Genomic DNA, 13,007 nt, shown 5'->3' with positions numbered 1-13,007 from the left:
AATAGTTTCCGAATGCGATCATCTCCCGACAAGTCGCAGCGATTCTCGTGGTATCGAATGCTTTGCAAAACCATAAATTAGCTAATAAGAAAAATCTGTGATCTATGTTTGTATAATAAACTAGCGAACTACGGCAAGTTTCGACCAACGAAATAGTTACCCAATGCAATCATCCCCCAACGTATTTGATTCGCAGATGAAAAGTGCGAAGCTAAGCACGTCCTCGCATCGAGGAAGGAAGCTCCGGAGCGTTTAAAAGTTTTCTTCTCATTAAGACTTATTCTCCGGATTTCTTGGGCGGTATGCAACGCGAGCAAGAGAGGACCCGATCTCTCTTTCTCCGTTCCTCCCACCCTCGCAGTTAGAAACACATTTATTAACGGCAGCTCATCTCATCCCACTGTTAAGTACCGGTAAGAGTGTTCTTTCCCTCTGTTATCCTCTCACCGAGAGTTCTCATTCACTTTGGTAGCTGTCTGCTGTCCTGTCTAGGGAAGGAAGAAAAAAGACGTCACATCGTCGACGCCTTATTAATCCGGGAGTCGAGGTTGGAAGGAGAAGGTGTCGCGGAGAGAGGCCCTTTGAAGAAATTAAAAGAACAGAGGGTATAATGTGAACACATCCATTCCGTGACCCTCTTTTTTCTTGCTCCCGTCCCCATCCCTCCGTCGTTGGTCTCTCTGTCGTTCTCGTTGCCGACTCGGCACCATTAAATCCGCCGTTTCGCGACGCTTTTGCTAAATGTCAGTCAGGTGGACGTCTTGGATCTTGTCACGGTTTCTTAAAATCCGCCGTACGCATTTATTCCCTATTCTTTGTTTTCCTCCTCTTGCAGGAGGGATTCCTGGACTCGTTACCTTTCATCTTTAATGCGAGTTACCGTTTCGACACCGAGATTGCTCGGATCGAGCTAGGGAAAACGGCTGCAGGAGAGGCGATGAAAGTTGGAACGGGAGACAGCGATGGTTTACGATGGTTCGATGTAATATTAACCCTTGAACGTGGTTTTTGTTACCGATAACAATTAACATGGGGTCTTTGGTTATTTGAACTATCGAAAAAATTCTGTAAAAAGGTTTTGTTGAAAACAAATTTTTTCAATTTTTTTCCATAAATTCGTAGAGAGATTAGATTCGTTAGAAAATCAATCTTTTTGTAAAAATTCATAACTTTTGATAGGAAAGTGTTATTTTAAAACATCTGCCGGCAAGATAAAGCTGAATCCCTGTATTTTTACGGAAAATTAATATACTTCAGATATCTTGACACTGAATGTTTAATTTTTTAAAGCGAAAATGTGTTTTCTTTAGGCTTAGAAAAACAAAGTTTTTTGGTATTATAATTTAATGAATTTGTATAAATTAGATTCGATTACGAGAAATAGAAAAGAATATCAAAAATATCGTGTACCATAATCAGAGATACGTACAAAGAAAATTTTAGGAAAACTCGAAAGACTCCATGTCGTTAAGGGTTGAGATGCTTCGAATGGGAAAACTCGAAGATTTTCGACGAATGTATTTTAACGTGGAGCTGTTTTATATCGCGTCACACTATGAAGAGGTAAATGCAACAATCCTGAGTGGCAATAACGCTAGGCTGTCGCCCAAGTAAAGATGGTAAACGAGGACGTTAGCCGAATAATGCAAAGCAAACCTCATCTGAGATATAATCCGACATTTGTCCATATTAAGGTGTTAACAGCTTGGCGACGCTTTAGTTTCACGTGTACGCGTGCGTATGCTTTGAAATTATATAGCGGGAGCATCAGTCGTCGTTAGTCAGCTCCTGCCGCATTCTGGTGTTAACTATGTGTATCTTGAGCACCCGTTACGTAGCCATTTGTCAGTGCGCTCCTCCATACGCGTTATTTTCCACGTTCAGATGCACAGCTTCGACTGTAATATTTTACTCGACTATGTCAGTTTCTTCAGAAAGACCGAAGGAAGACAAACAGGAGGAAAGTGTAATTCGACCGTCGCGTACGATCGATCATTGGAACGATAAAATTCAAATTACGCGAAGGTAAACGTAAATTCGTCCGAGAGGAGAAATTCCTACTGTCTCGCAGACTTCCATCGTAAGCGACACACGGAACTTTATATTAAGCCTAAGTTCTAAACTAATAAGCCAACAGCCATGGTAGGACGATCAGGGGGCGGAGGGTGACGCTAGAAGGATCCAAGTTTCCCTCTGCAACTACGAAGCGGGTCACCGATTACGACGTTGATCGTCTACGAGAGACAACCAAATTGGATAACTTCTAGTAGCTTCTTCGCTGACTACTTATTGTTAGACCATTATCCTCCAAGAATTTCAACTAGATCTGATTTTCAAATTCGCAAATCTTTCTTGGATGCATACCGCGCGACACGTTCGATCCTATCCCGCGTGGATTTGTCGTAAGAGGAGTCGATCGAACTCTTTTTAAGTCGAAGGGTTAAAAAAATCGTTGCCAAATCGAAATTCGATGGAGAAGAGTCTGCGTCAGAGAAGGACAAGCCGAATACACCCGGTATACGCGTCGTTTTCAGTGAGAAAGAGGTAGGGAGGCCCGTTAGGTGGTCGACGTCGGGCGTAAATTTGCATTGAACGAAACGAGGCGCTATGGGGCATTCCAGTCCGAAGTTAATAGCTTCCCAACGATTAACTGTATCTCCCCACCCACCTTGTCTACCTAGCCTCTTCCTCTCTTCCCCCCCCCCCCCGGCTGTTCATTCGACGCGTCATGCCTGTTCGTTCCGTCTCTTTCCCTCGAGTTTCGGTTGCACCCTCCTGCAACCAGTTCTCTCTTTCCCTGCACGTATCCTTCTTCACCTCGTCGCCATGTTGTACTTACCTATATCGTCCCTTCTGATAATGTATGTCCCAAAGGTCGCGAAATAATTGACATCATCGAGGTTCTGGTACGACGGATTCTCTTTTCGCTACCCAAACGATCGTGGCGTCGATTCGATCATTTACTTCCGTCGTCGTTAACATCGATTTAAAAAGATTTTCTCACCGAAAAGCGCAAAGTTCGACGCGACGCGGGCCAAGAACGGTGTACAGTTGGTAGGTGTAAAAGGCGGCGCCTATCGTGCCCGCAGCCAATAGTTTCCAGGCACGGGAAGGCGCCACGGGGGTTATAGGGCATAATTTAGTGGACAGTTTGATATACAAACAATCTTTAATGAAATTCTTGGTGTTCATTAATAACGCATTACAGCCTCGCGCGGCACTCGGTGTCGGCATCGGTACCCGGGAATCCTGTACCCTCGCCCCCTCCTTTTACGCCTCACACTTCCCTGGCTCCCACCCTTCTCGTTGCGTCGTCCTCCGACACCCTTTATTGTTCCGTTTTCCACTAATCCGTGCTCTCTCTCTTTCGCGGAAATTTCGCCACGTTTCCGTCGTCCAGGCACGTTTTCGCTGTCGCCACGGTTTCGATCTGGACCTAATTTCGAGGGTTGCATCCCTTAAGAAGCTCGTCGCTTTTCTTTCGGACGACGCAACAAAGATGTTTCCCACGAGTCGAAAAGTTTCTCGGCTCGTTAGGGAGGACCGTATCGGCGGAAAGGTGTTCGGAACAGATAAGAAGCGCGAATATGCAAATAAAACGATGGCCGATTAATTCCACGTGCCCGATGGGGCAACGGCGATGACTAATAGGCTTTCCGGTGCAACGGTGAAACAGCAATTCGTTTTCGGGTGGACGATACTGCCGGCTATTGTTAATGAATCGACGTAATCAGGGGTGTGGGGGTCAAGCGACGAATGACAATCGAGTTTTGTATTAATGTCCATGCCGCACCCATGGTCCCTGCGCGCCCCGTACGACAGCCACCATCAGCCTGATCGTTTGTTTAATCAAGAGAGCCGTTAACACGATTAACTTATTGCGTATTCCCGTCATCCTGCGCGCGTGAGACACGAATCAGCGACACACAAACGCAATATCCATTACGGTCGTTCAGTCCGGTTTCTCTCTGGCTTCTTTCTTTCGTTTCTCCCTCTCTGTTTACCCACCTGTCGCGTTACGTATGCCCGATATTTTCGACGAATCATCGGGCGGGTTTGTCGAACGATTCGATCAAGCCAATCGGGCCTGCTCGCTGATTAAACGCTTGGCGTGTCGTTCCCCTCTTTTCTATCGGTGTCGTAAGTAAATCGTGGACTTGAAGCATTCGAATAGAAAAAAAAGGGGTGAAACTGCATGCCTTATGCCTCGGTCCTTGGCGCCAATGGGGGTGACACGGGGTGCGCGCGAATGTGAAATGTCCATGTCCGGCGAATGATCACAAACTCGAATATAAAAGTCGCTGGACAAGAAACCAGTAAAAGTCCTTTGAGTCGAGCGTTTCTCTAAAAAAAGAAGAAAAAAAAGGACCGTTCTACGCAACCGATAGTAGTACTGTTAGCGTAAAGAGGAGACAAAAGTGTCCCTCGTGAGATTTTCGACGATAACGCGGATGCGTTTTCGCGCGAATGGAGTTCGCAGGCATTTAATAGGTTGAAATAGTTCGCGATGGGTCATCACGGTTATACGAGGCACTGGTCTTCAGTCTTTTGTCCCTTCCTGGCAAACCCTTTCCGAAGTACGCGTACCCCGTTGGTTTATACCTCGGCCCGAAGCCGCGAGGCGCCAATGTTCGCATGCATAACCGCGGCGAGCGCATAAACGCAAACGAACGCTCGGAGAGACCGTACAATGTAAAGATCGGTAGGTGGGAAGGTTATTCTGGACGCTGAACATCGGCTTGGACGTCCAGAGAAACGAAAGGGCGAAAGGGGGCGGGGTGAGGGTGGGGCGCGAGAGGAATGATATCATCGGCGGTGGCTATGGGGAACGATATAGAATTTTAATATAGTGCTTTACGAGCGCGATTGTCCGCCATTTTACGGCCGCTATAGGGCGGCCATTTGAATTCTTAGATCTGCATACTTTGCGGAATTGCGTGGTCCGGTTGGCACGACGATGGGTGAACGCCACGGAGCTGGGCGAGTCCAGGCCAGCGCCCAGCTCCATCAACGAGGGTGCACTCTCTCGTGCCGCTTCTGTCGTTTGTTGCAGCCTGGACGTTCAAACATCTCGCCCCGTCCCTCTATATTATGACTTAATAAAATAATAACGTAAACCTCCGGGCCACCATTGCACGTCCTGCTCGTGCACGCGCGAGGGTAGATAGAATTGTTTGCCAGCGCGGCGAGCTCGAGAGCTGCGAGGGAGAATTCGTGTCACGCCCAGCGGAGGCTGTCGGTATCCCATTTGATTATCATAGAATTTCAGTTTCTTCGATCCATAGGGGGATTATTAATTTCTTCACGGGTTTTCGGCCGTTGAGCTGTACGCGACGCGAGCGCGGCACGACTGTGCGACGTCGGCACGACTTATGGTCGATATTACTACTTACAGCGGTCTCCCGAATCGTTGCGAGACGAATACGGCTGGCTTCGTTCGCACCGAATACATGGAATTTTATTGGGCCATCGCTGCTGAAGTTATTGCCACGTTTAAATTCGGAATTTTCATTGTTGGCATATTAGAATCATTCGTGGAATTTATTGCGTACTGGCGATATTTTCACGCGAAGGCTGAGAAAAGATTATCGCTCAAAGTAGAAGAAATGGTCCAATAAGTGGGATACTTTTGGATCGCACGGTATATATATTAATTTACGACGATAGGTACATTAATTATTAACGATATTTGTCTAAAAAATGATCGAGAGTATAATTCTGCTCATTGAGATCGGTGCAAAAAAAAAAAAAACACTTTTTGACCTATTTCAGTTTTTGAACCCTAGAGGGAGTGAAGAGTCGAGATGACCAACCTTGTAATCGTCAGGTCAAGGACTATCTACGATAAAAAAATCAGCTCGATCGGAGGGTACCCCAGTTTCTTAAACCCAACCCCTTAATCGCTTGAATACGAGTGCCCCATAAGCGCCTCGACAACAAGAGGCAGCGAAGGAGGTTCGTAGAAGTTGGAAGGATGAGAGAAAACGGGGCTGACGGAGAAGGAAGGCTCCTCCTCCCTCTCCCTCGCGCGATATAAGCCGTATCAGTAATAATTTACAATGTTATGGCGATTTTATGTATATCTTGCCAGAGCTGCGCTCCCCCGCGCTGAGAAGTATTATTTAAATTAAACGGGGCTAAACTAAGCGAACCGGTGGCATCGAAGTAGCGGAGAGGTGCCGCGGCGGTATGCAAATTATTATCGCGGAGCGATAATTTAAATGCATATTTTGCCTCCTATATCATTTTATTATTGCCAGCCAAGTTAAGTCAGTCCGTGGGCGAACGTTTACGGGAACGACGCACCCTGTAACTACCCCGAGCCTGTACAGCTTGTATTAGAAACGCTATCGAAGCGTTTTCCCTATATAATCCTCATTGTTACTGCTTGCGGGACCATAATATCCTGTCGGGTAACGGCTACCGGCCAGGATTAATACTCGACGACTAATTGTATACCGTAGGAAGTGCCAGCTCATCCACCTTCGGGTCTGTCTTCGCGACATCCTCTCGGTCCGCCCTACGCTTTGTCACTTTGTGCTTAATGACTCACTCGATTAATGATATTTGTCGTCATACGCCGCACGGACCACGAGTAACCGCATTTTTCCGCTATTTTATACTGTTTCTATGTTTCCAAGCCTAGAGCTATGGTTCGTTTTCCGGAAATCAGTTTCCAAAGGTAGATTACGGTAATTCCAGCTTTCGAGTGACAAACGAGAGTATAGGTTTTCTCTTAGAAATTTATTGCCAAGAAGGAACAGATAACAGCGAGAGAGTTGGTCGCTTATCTTTGCCGTTACATTCGAACTGAACATTTTAATCGTAGCTTTGCCTTACACCATTCTATGTCAATTAACGCGTTAGTCCTTAAAATTAATCGTCCAAGTTCCTTAGCGAAAATCTCTGTCACTCAGTTCTGTATTTCTAACGTGTTAAGTTCGTGTTATCTCTCTCAATCACGTATCATTCTTTTTCTCCGCAAAACCACATTCGGGGATGATTTGCACACGGTTCGCGACCAGCTGTAAGATCCTCCTACTTCCTACTTTCCGCGAAAGCTTGAAATTCGTTGCTCGCCTTTCCCGGAACAAATCTGCACCAACCACGATTGTTTTCCCTCGTGGCGCGTTTAGCTTGGGATTTACATTTCAGGGAACAACAACAAGAATCGTCGAGGATCATAGTAACCCGTGGAGTTTTAAGAACCGAGATCGGACAGTTTGGGAGCTCGGAAGTCGTATCTATAGACGTACGTATTCCGAACAACGAAGAAGGGTTAAAACTTGGCTGGGCAGTATTTTAATTTCTGACCGTTATCGTCCTGGTAGCCAGGGTCAGTAGCGAAAGATACATGTAAGTTGACCCCGCCCTCGAGACCTCTCTGGACGCTTATGAATATTAATTTCGCTCCGTTACCCCCGTCTGCAGCCACCCTCAACCGAAAACAGACCCGACAGGAACAAATTAGATCTTTCCTTCCATACATTTCCCTTTTATTCCTGCGGCTTCTCCTGGACCTCTGCTAACCTCCTGAATTCCTCCTCGTTCAATTTGTTGTTGGTTGCTACGCGCCGACGACGCGAGAGGTGATGCTATTAAACAGCGTTGGGCAAATTTTAATCAAAGCAGCGAATTACCTAACCACGTACAGTCACACCTAAACTAGAGATTACACTTCGAAGTCTAGCTGATAAGTTTTCGAGTCACGCCTCGATTAGTGCTTTCGTTTCCTTGCAATAATATTCAGGAGTCGATAAAATACCGTTTAAATACCATGGTCGGCCCATTTGCCTCACATCCCCCCGAAAGTAAACTGGAGCATCGAAGAAAGTCGAGTCTAAAGTCGTAAAAGTTGTTCGTTTGCCGGAGCAGCGAAACGTCGCTGACGCGAAACTTACTCTGCCGGTTGTTCCGGTATTTAAGGCGAGTGTACGCTATCTATCCAACGCACCATTCATTGCGAGTACACGCAACAACGAAACACGCAACGCAGTCGCAGCCACGCGTTCCGTACTCGTAGCCCAGACAACGAGTTTATCTCTGAATCTTTCGGATGTTAGACGACCCTTGGTATTTCCTACAGTTAGTTTCCAGGGCGCGACTCCGTGTGATTTCAAAGGGTGCGTGTTTCAGGCCCATGTTTCCTTGTAATACATGCTCAGGTAGGCACAAGTATGCACGCGTACCATCTCACCGACAGCAACGTTCTACGCTCGGATAGAGTTCCCTTGAATCTGGCAATTTCATAACCAGGAGTTAAAACCACAGCACGAATGTCGTATCTTAGCCTGTCCCAACTCCCTTCCGAGACTTTCTCTCCCTCTCCAACCTCTCTCGCTATCACACCGGATATTATCATCGGTCCAAACTTCGTTTCGAATTATGAAGCGCGAAAGTGTCTGGAATTGTAATCCTTAATTAACGATTTCGCTGAATTTCACTCTGGTTTCGACAGTAATATCGATGGTGGTTTCGAACAAAAGCCCAAGATCTACCACAGATGCGATGGAGCGGGTGGGTTCGATCGTCAAGTAACAACGAGCACGTATTTTTTGATCACAAAAGCCGCGCGGTCCGATTATAAAAGCCTAAAGCGTAGTGGGGTGGCAAGTACAATGTCTCGTCGTCGGGAACCTCGCCGAATTTTTATTCCGACCATCAGAACTCACCCTCTTTACATCGTCTGGCGACCCCCTACCCCTTCCCGCAGACAACGTCGCCTCCATTCAATTTGCAGGGTTATTTTTCAGCGTAGGCCGTACTTAACGGGGCCGTACGTTTACGCGAACAACGATTTTTCGCTGGTGCAACACGCGTGGCGTGCATTCACGCTGGTCAGTCGTAGGACGAGGACGTCGTCAACTGGGACGATCCTGAACAATGGAAGTCCTGACAACCGCGGTTATGGTAAGGAACGAAACTAAACCGATTGCAAGGGAAAGCAGAGCAATGCTGATAATTGTTTCGTTATAGTCTCGAGAAACTTACGAGGAGAAGATTTAGAAGTTTATTTTATAGGTAAGAAGAATCATAAAAGCTTTTATAAAAATAGATTCCATAACAAGTATTCCATTACGTAGTTTCCAATTTTCAAGAATATTAGTCTGACAGTCAACGTGTCAATAAAAAGTCCTGATACATTTCTGAGCGACGACCAAACTTGTTAAGGACGCTTGGAGGCAGCGAAGACGAGGAAATCGGCGCGACTCGCGCTGTCGACTGGTGCAATTACCCCGAACGAAATAACATTGACAATGTAATCCGGGCACAACGCGCAGATACATTCGTAGTGCAGAAGTGAACCGCAAAATGGGATTCGCGAGGGCGTCCGTTGCGGCTGGAAATAAATAAATAAATAAATAACGCATGTTACGCGGGGCGTGTTTTCCCGGCTAACCCCGAGGCGGGACTTACCTCTTGTACGAGGACGAAGAGGAGCTCGTATAACTTCGCAAGAACTTCTCGTCGCATCCTGAATTTCTGCCGCTGCGCGCGTTCACACGTACACGCACAGCGGCGCTGTTTCGGTTTGCCTTAATGGATTTCGCAGTAATTGTAAAATATCTCGCGTGTTCCGCGCGCGTGCATTCACCAGCCGACACGCGCGTGTTCTTAACGCTACACCCGTGTTAATTTCGGGCCGCGTGTAACAGGTAACTTTCTGAGCTATGTCAGCGACAATTTAGTCGAAGAGAAATGAAAAGAGGCGGTTCCAAGCGACACTGATTCCGAATAGTTTACCCTAACAGCGTGAATCTTTTGTTAGCCAACATAGAACGTGGTCTAACAAGCAGACATTAAATTTCATTCATTTTCTTTGACACTTGACTTTCGGGATTAATTTGTTTGGCACTTCAGTGAAGAAGTTAAAGGAGTAAAAAAATTAATTCCAAAGGTGAGACAGTAATGGAAATAAATCTGCTTTAAAAAATTAAATGCCACGACGAATGTTAAATTACATAATTTCCAACAGTCTCGAAACAAACTTTTAACATTGTAGAGATTTTCACGAGTTTCAGTTTGCTAATCAACGTGTTACATTCCTAAAGAAACCAGGTTTTTGCTGCTTCCAACACTCTGCACGAATCTGCATGATTTCCTAACGTCTTTACGCTTATACCATGAGCGCCTAAATTGTTGTACCGATGATCCCCGAAATGGTCAAAATGTTTAACCATTTATTTTCCCTCCGTAAGAACGACAAGTTTTATGCCAGGATTTAAGACAAGTATTTTTTTTTTTGTCCGCATCTCGCCCTTATGAAACATTTATGATGGCTTCTTCCGACTTGCGTAACTTCCACCTTTAAATGTGTTTCGTACGTTTTTCTTTGGCCTGCGTTTCCCGATATATACCGCCCGCAACTTTACCTTCGTTCTTTTCCTTCTTCTTCTCTCTCTCTTTTTTTTTTTTATCTTGGTTATGAGAGTTTTACCGCGACCACAGCACAGTGAAATTCGTTACTGGAACTGATTAAAAGTTGTCACCGGTATAAGCTGCTTGAGAACAAGTTTTGCAAACATTTACATAGGAAAACTCCCGGCTAGTCAATTAGGTGGGGCAAGTTAACGGAGTTAACCCGCGTTGTCTCTCTCTCTCTCTCTCTCTCCCTCTATTCGGTGCGGTACTTAAATTGCAACTGTAATTTCGCGCCCATCGTTGAATCAACAAATTAGCTGATCAGGAATGCCACTTGTCGAATCTCAAATTTAGCCGCGACGAAGCATTTCGCGACAAAGCGAAACGGGGAAAAAACTTTGTTTAAGTACAGGCGAACCTCGACTTTCGCACAATTCGCTATTTCGCACATTTTTCGCACACACTTTTAGGAAGCAATTGTGTGCGAGAGTCGAGTGCCCACTGTAGTAGATACTAGTCGCATCTACCGAGAGTTGGACGTCTAACTTATTTATATTTTTTCACGGTATATTCAAACGTCAAGAGGGTGAGCGAAAGTTGGGTGTAATTTGCGGAACAGCGATAACCGCAGTCACGTTTATTCTAAACGCACGTCGTACGTTGGAACCACGGTTCCATTGAAAACGGAACGATTAAACGAGTCATCCAACGTCTGGTCCTTTGCTCTTTCAATCCGAAGTCTAAATACAAGGGGGTAACACGGAAGAGAACAGGCGACAATTGAAGACACGTGTGTCCGTCTGTGTATGTATGCGCCGGGGCGGGGGTGTGTCACGTGTGTTAAAGGGATGCGACGTCAAACATAATGCCCCTCGACAAGAATGTCCCAGCGGTGGCCGCCAGCGTAAAGTGTCTATTTATTACGTTATTAAACGCGTCTGATGCGAGGAGCGTTGCATTCTCTTCCCGCGCGCCAGAGGAAACGTCTAAACACGGCCTCCTAATGTGACTCGATTTAAAATATAAATTCTTGACGATATGTAACCGAGCGCGGGGGTCGTTTTCTTTGGGATTCCAGAGGAAGGTTGAAGGCACGTCGCCTGTGGCGCAGGGAGGGTGTCTTTTCTGGGGCTCGTTGTGCCGGGGGAGACTGATATATCATTGGTTTACCAGGAAACGTAATATCCCGTTGACGGATGGAACCTTATCGGTCGCCGGAATGCCGCGCGGTGGATTTATTTAAATTCGAAACATTTTAGAGTCTGAGAACGTTGCTTCCAGCTTTTCGAACGATATAGATCGCGATGCAACAGCAACTTGGCGTGCAGCGACGTGGACACTAGAGAGAGACACGTGGAGAGCTGTCGAAGGATGAGCTGGTCACAGCGAAAGGAGGCAAGCGAGGAGCAGAAGATCGTCATACACCTAATAAATAGGAGCCATTCGTAACGCTGTGGCCGGTGAATCCGTTTGGCTGTAGACAGTGGCGCCCTGCGTCCCGGCGGATGCGCCACTGACGCTTTTTGCTATCGATAATAAATTACCCACGGCGATATTTCTTATTGTTAGCGGGGTGCTACCGAGTGCGTCTGAGGGCTTTGATCGGTACGCGGCCCTCTCTTTCTCTCGCGTGTATCTCTATATCTATGTATATATACATCCAATGTCGCGGTCGTTAATCAAAGACATATCCCAACTTCGACCTGCTTCGACTGTACCATCGGGGTTCGCAAACTACTTCCTTGTGGCGGACTTTATGCTCCCCCCTGTTTTTTTGTCCGCGTACGCAGGCTGTCCTTCTTTAATCTCGAATACACGTCCATTCGTGACGGTTTGTATTCATCTATACGATACTTCTGACGGTCTTGTGCATCGTGTCATCCGAGATCGAGAAACTCTAACTTTGTCGAAGCTCGAAAAATAAAGACGATTCTTGATAGCGCGTCGAAACTGACGATAACTGTGTCCTTGACATAGGTCCACTTTTAAATCGCGAAATAACTAAATTTCGACAATCCGTGGTTCCTCGAATGGCACGGCATTAAAAAGACTATTACGCCGCGGGGGAAATCATGTCGTTATAGGTCGCGGAAAGGCGGGCGCATTTTCCGAGCCATAAAGATCGGATACTGCGAGAATTATTCAGGATAATTTAAATTGAGCCGCTCCTCCTACCGTGGCACGGATTTTCCGCGGAACGCGCCAAGAAAACAAGGATATAAATTATGTACAGATAGGTGGCGTAATTTAAATCGCCGCCCCCGGTCCAATCTCCCAATTTCAGAACGATTTGAACGCGTCGTAAAATTCAAATCAGTTCGCGCTATATTTCAACGAAAGTAACTACCCGGTAAGATAGACGGGCTACCCGTTTGCGGAAACTACTCGAAACAGAGTGAGATCTTATTCTTTCGAGTCTGTCCTCGTCCTTTTCGTATCGTTTTCGATCGGAGAGATCTCCTTCCTCTTCTTCGATTCGAGTCCTTGCAATCTATTACATAGGATCTGGAAACCTGCGCTGAATGCGCAAATGCGTTCTAGGTTCGTCAAAGACGACAGAAATCTATCTATCCACGTATGGCGGTACAATATGAGAATCGGATCCGACATCAAGCATGATGTATGATGCCTGGCAAGATACACCC

At 46.2% G+C, this 13,007-nt stretch overlaps 1 protein-coding gene across 2 annotated transcripts in view; it reads right to left on the bottom strand.

Annotated features, from left to right (window-relative positions):
• Positions 1 to 13,007, bottom strand: part of LOC128882667 (nuclear pore complex protein Nup88) — a 53,836-nt gene that overhangs the window by 14,166 nt on the left and 26,663 nt on the right. The window lies entirely within an intron of this gene.

The sequence above is a fragment of the Hylaeus volcanicus genome, chromosome 1 (assembly GCF_026283585.1).
Source record: "Hylaeus volcanicus isolate JK05 chromosome 1, UHH_iyHylVolc1.0_haploid, whole genome shotgun sequence".
Classification (NCBI taxonomy): Eukaryota; Metazoa; Arthropoda; class Insecta; order Hymenoptera; family Colletidae; genus Hylaeus; species Hylaeus volcanicus.
This window is presented reverse-complemented; position numbering and strand designations above follow the sequence as displayed.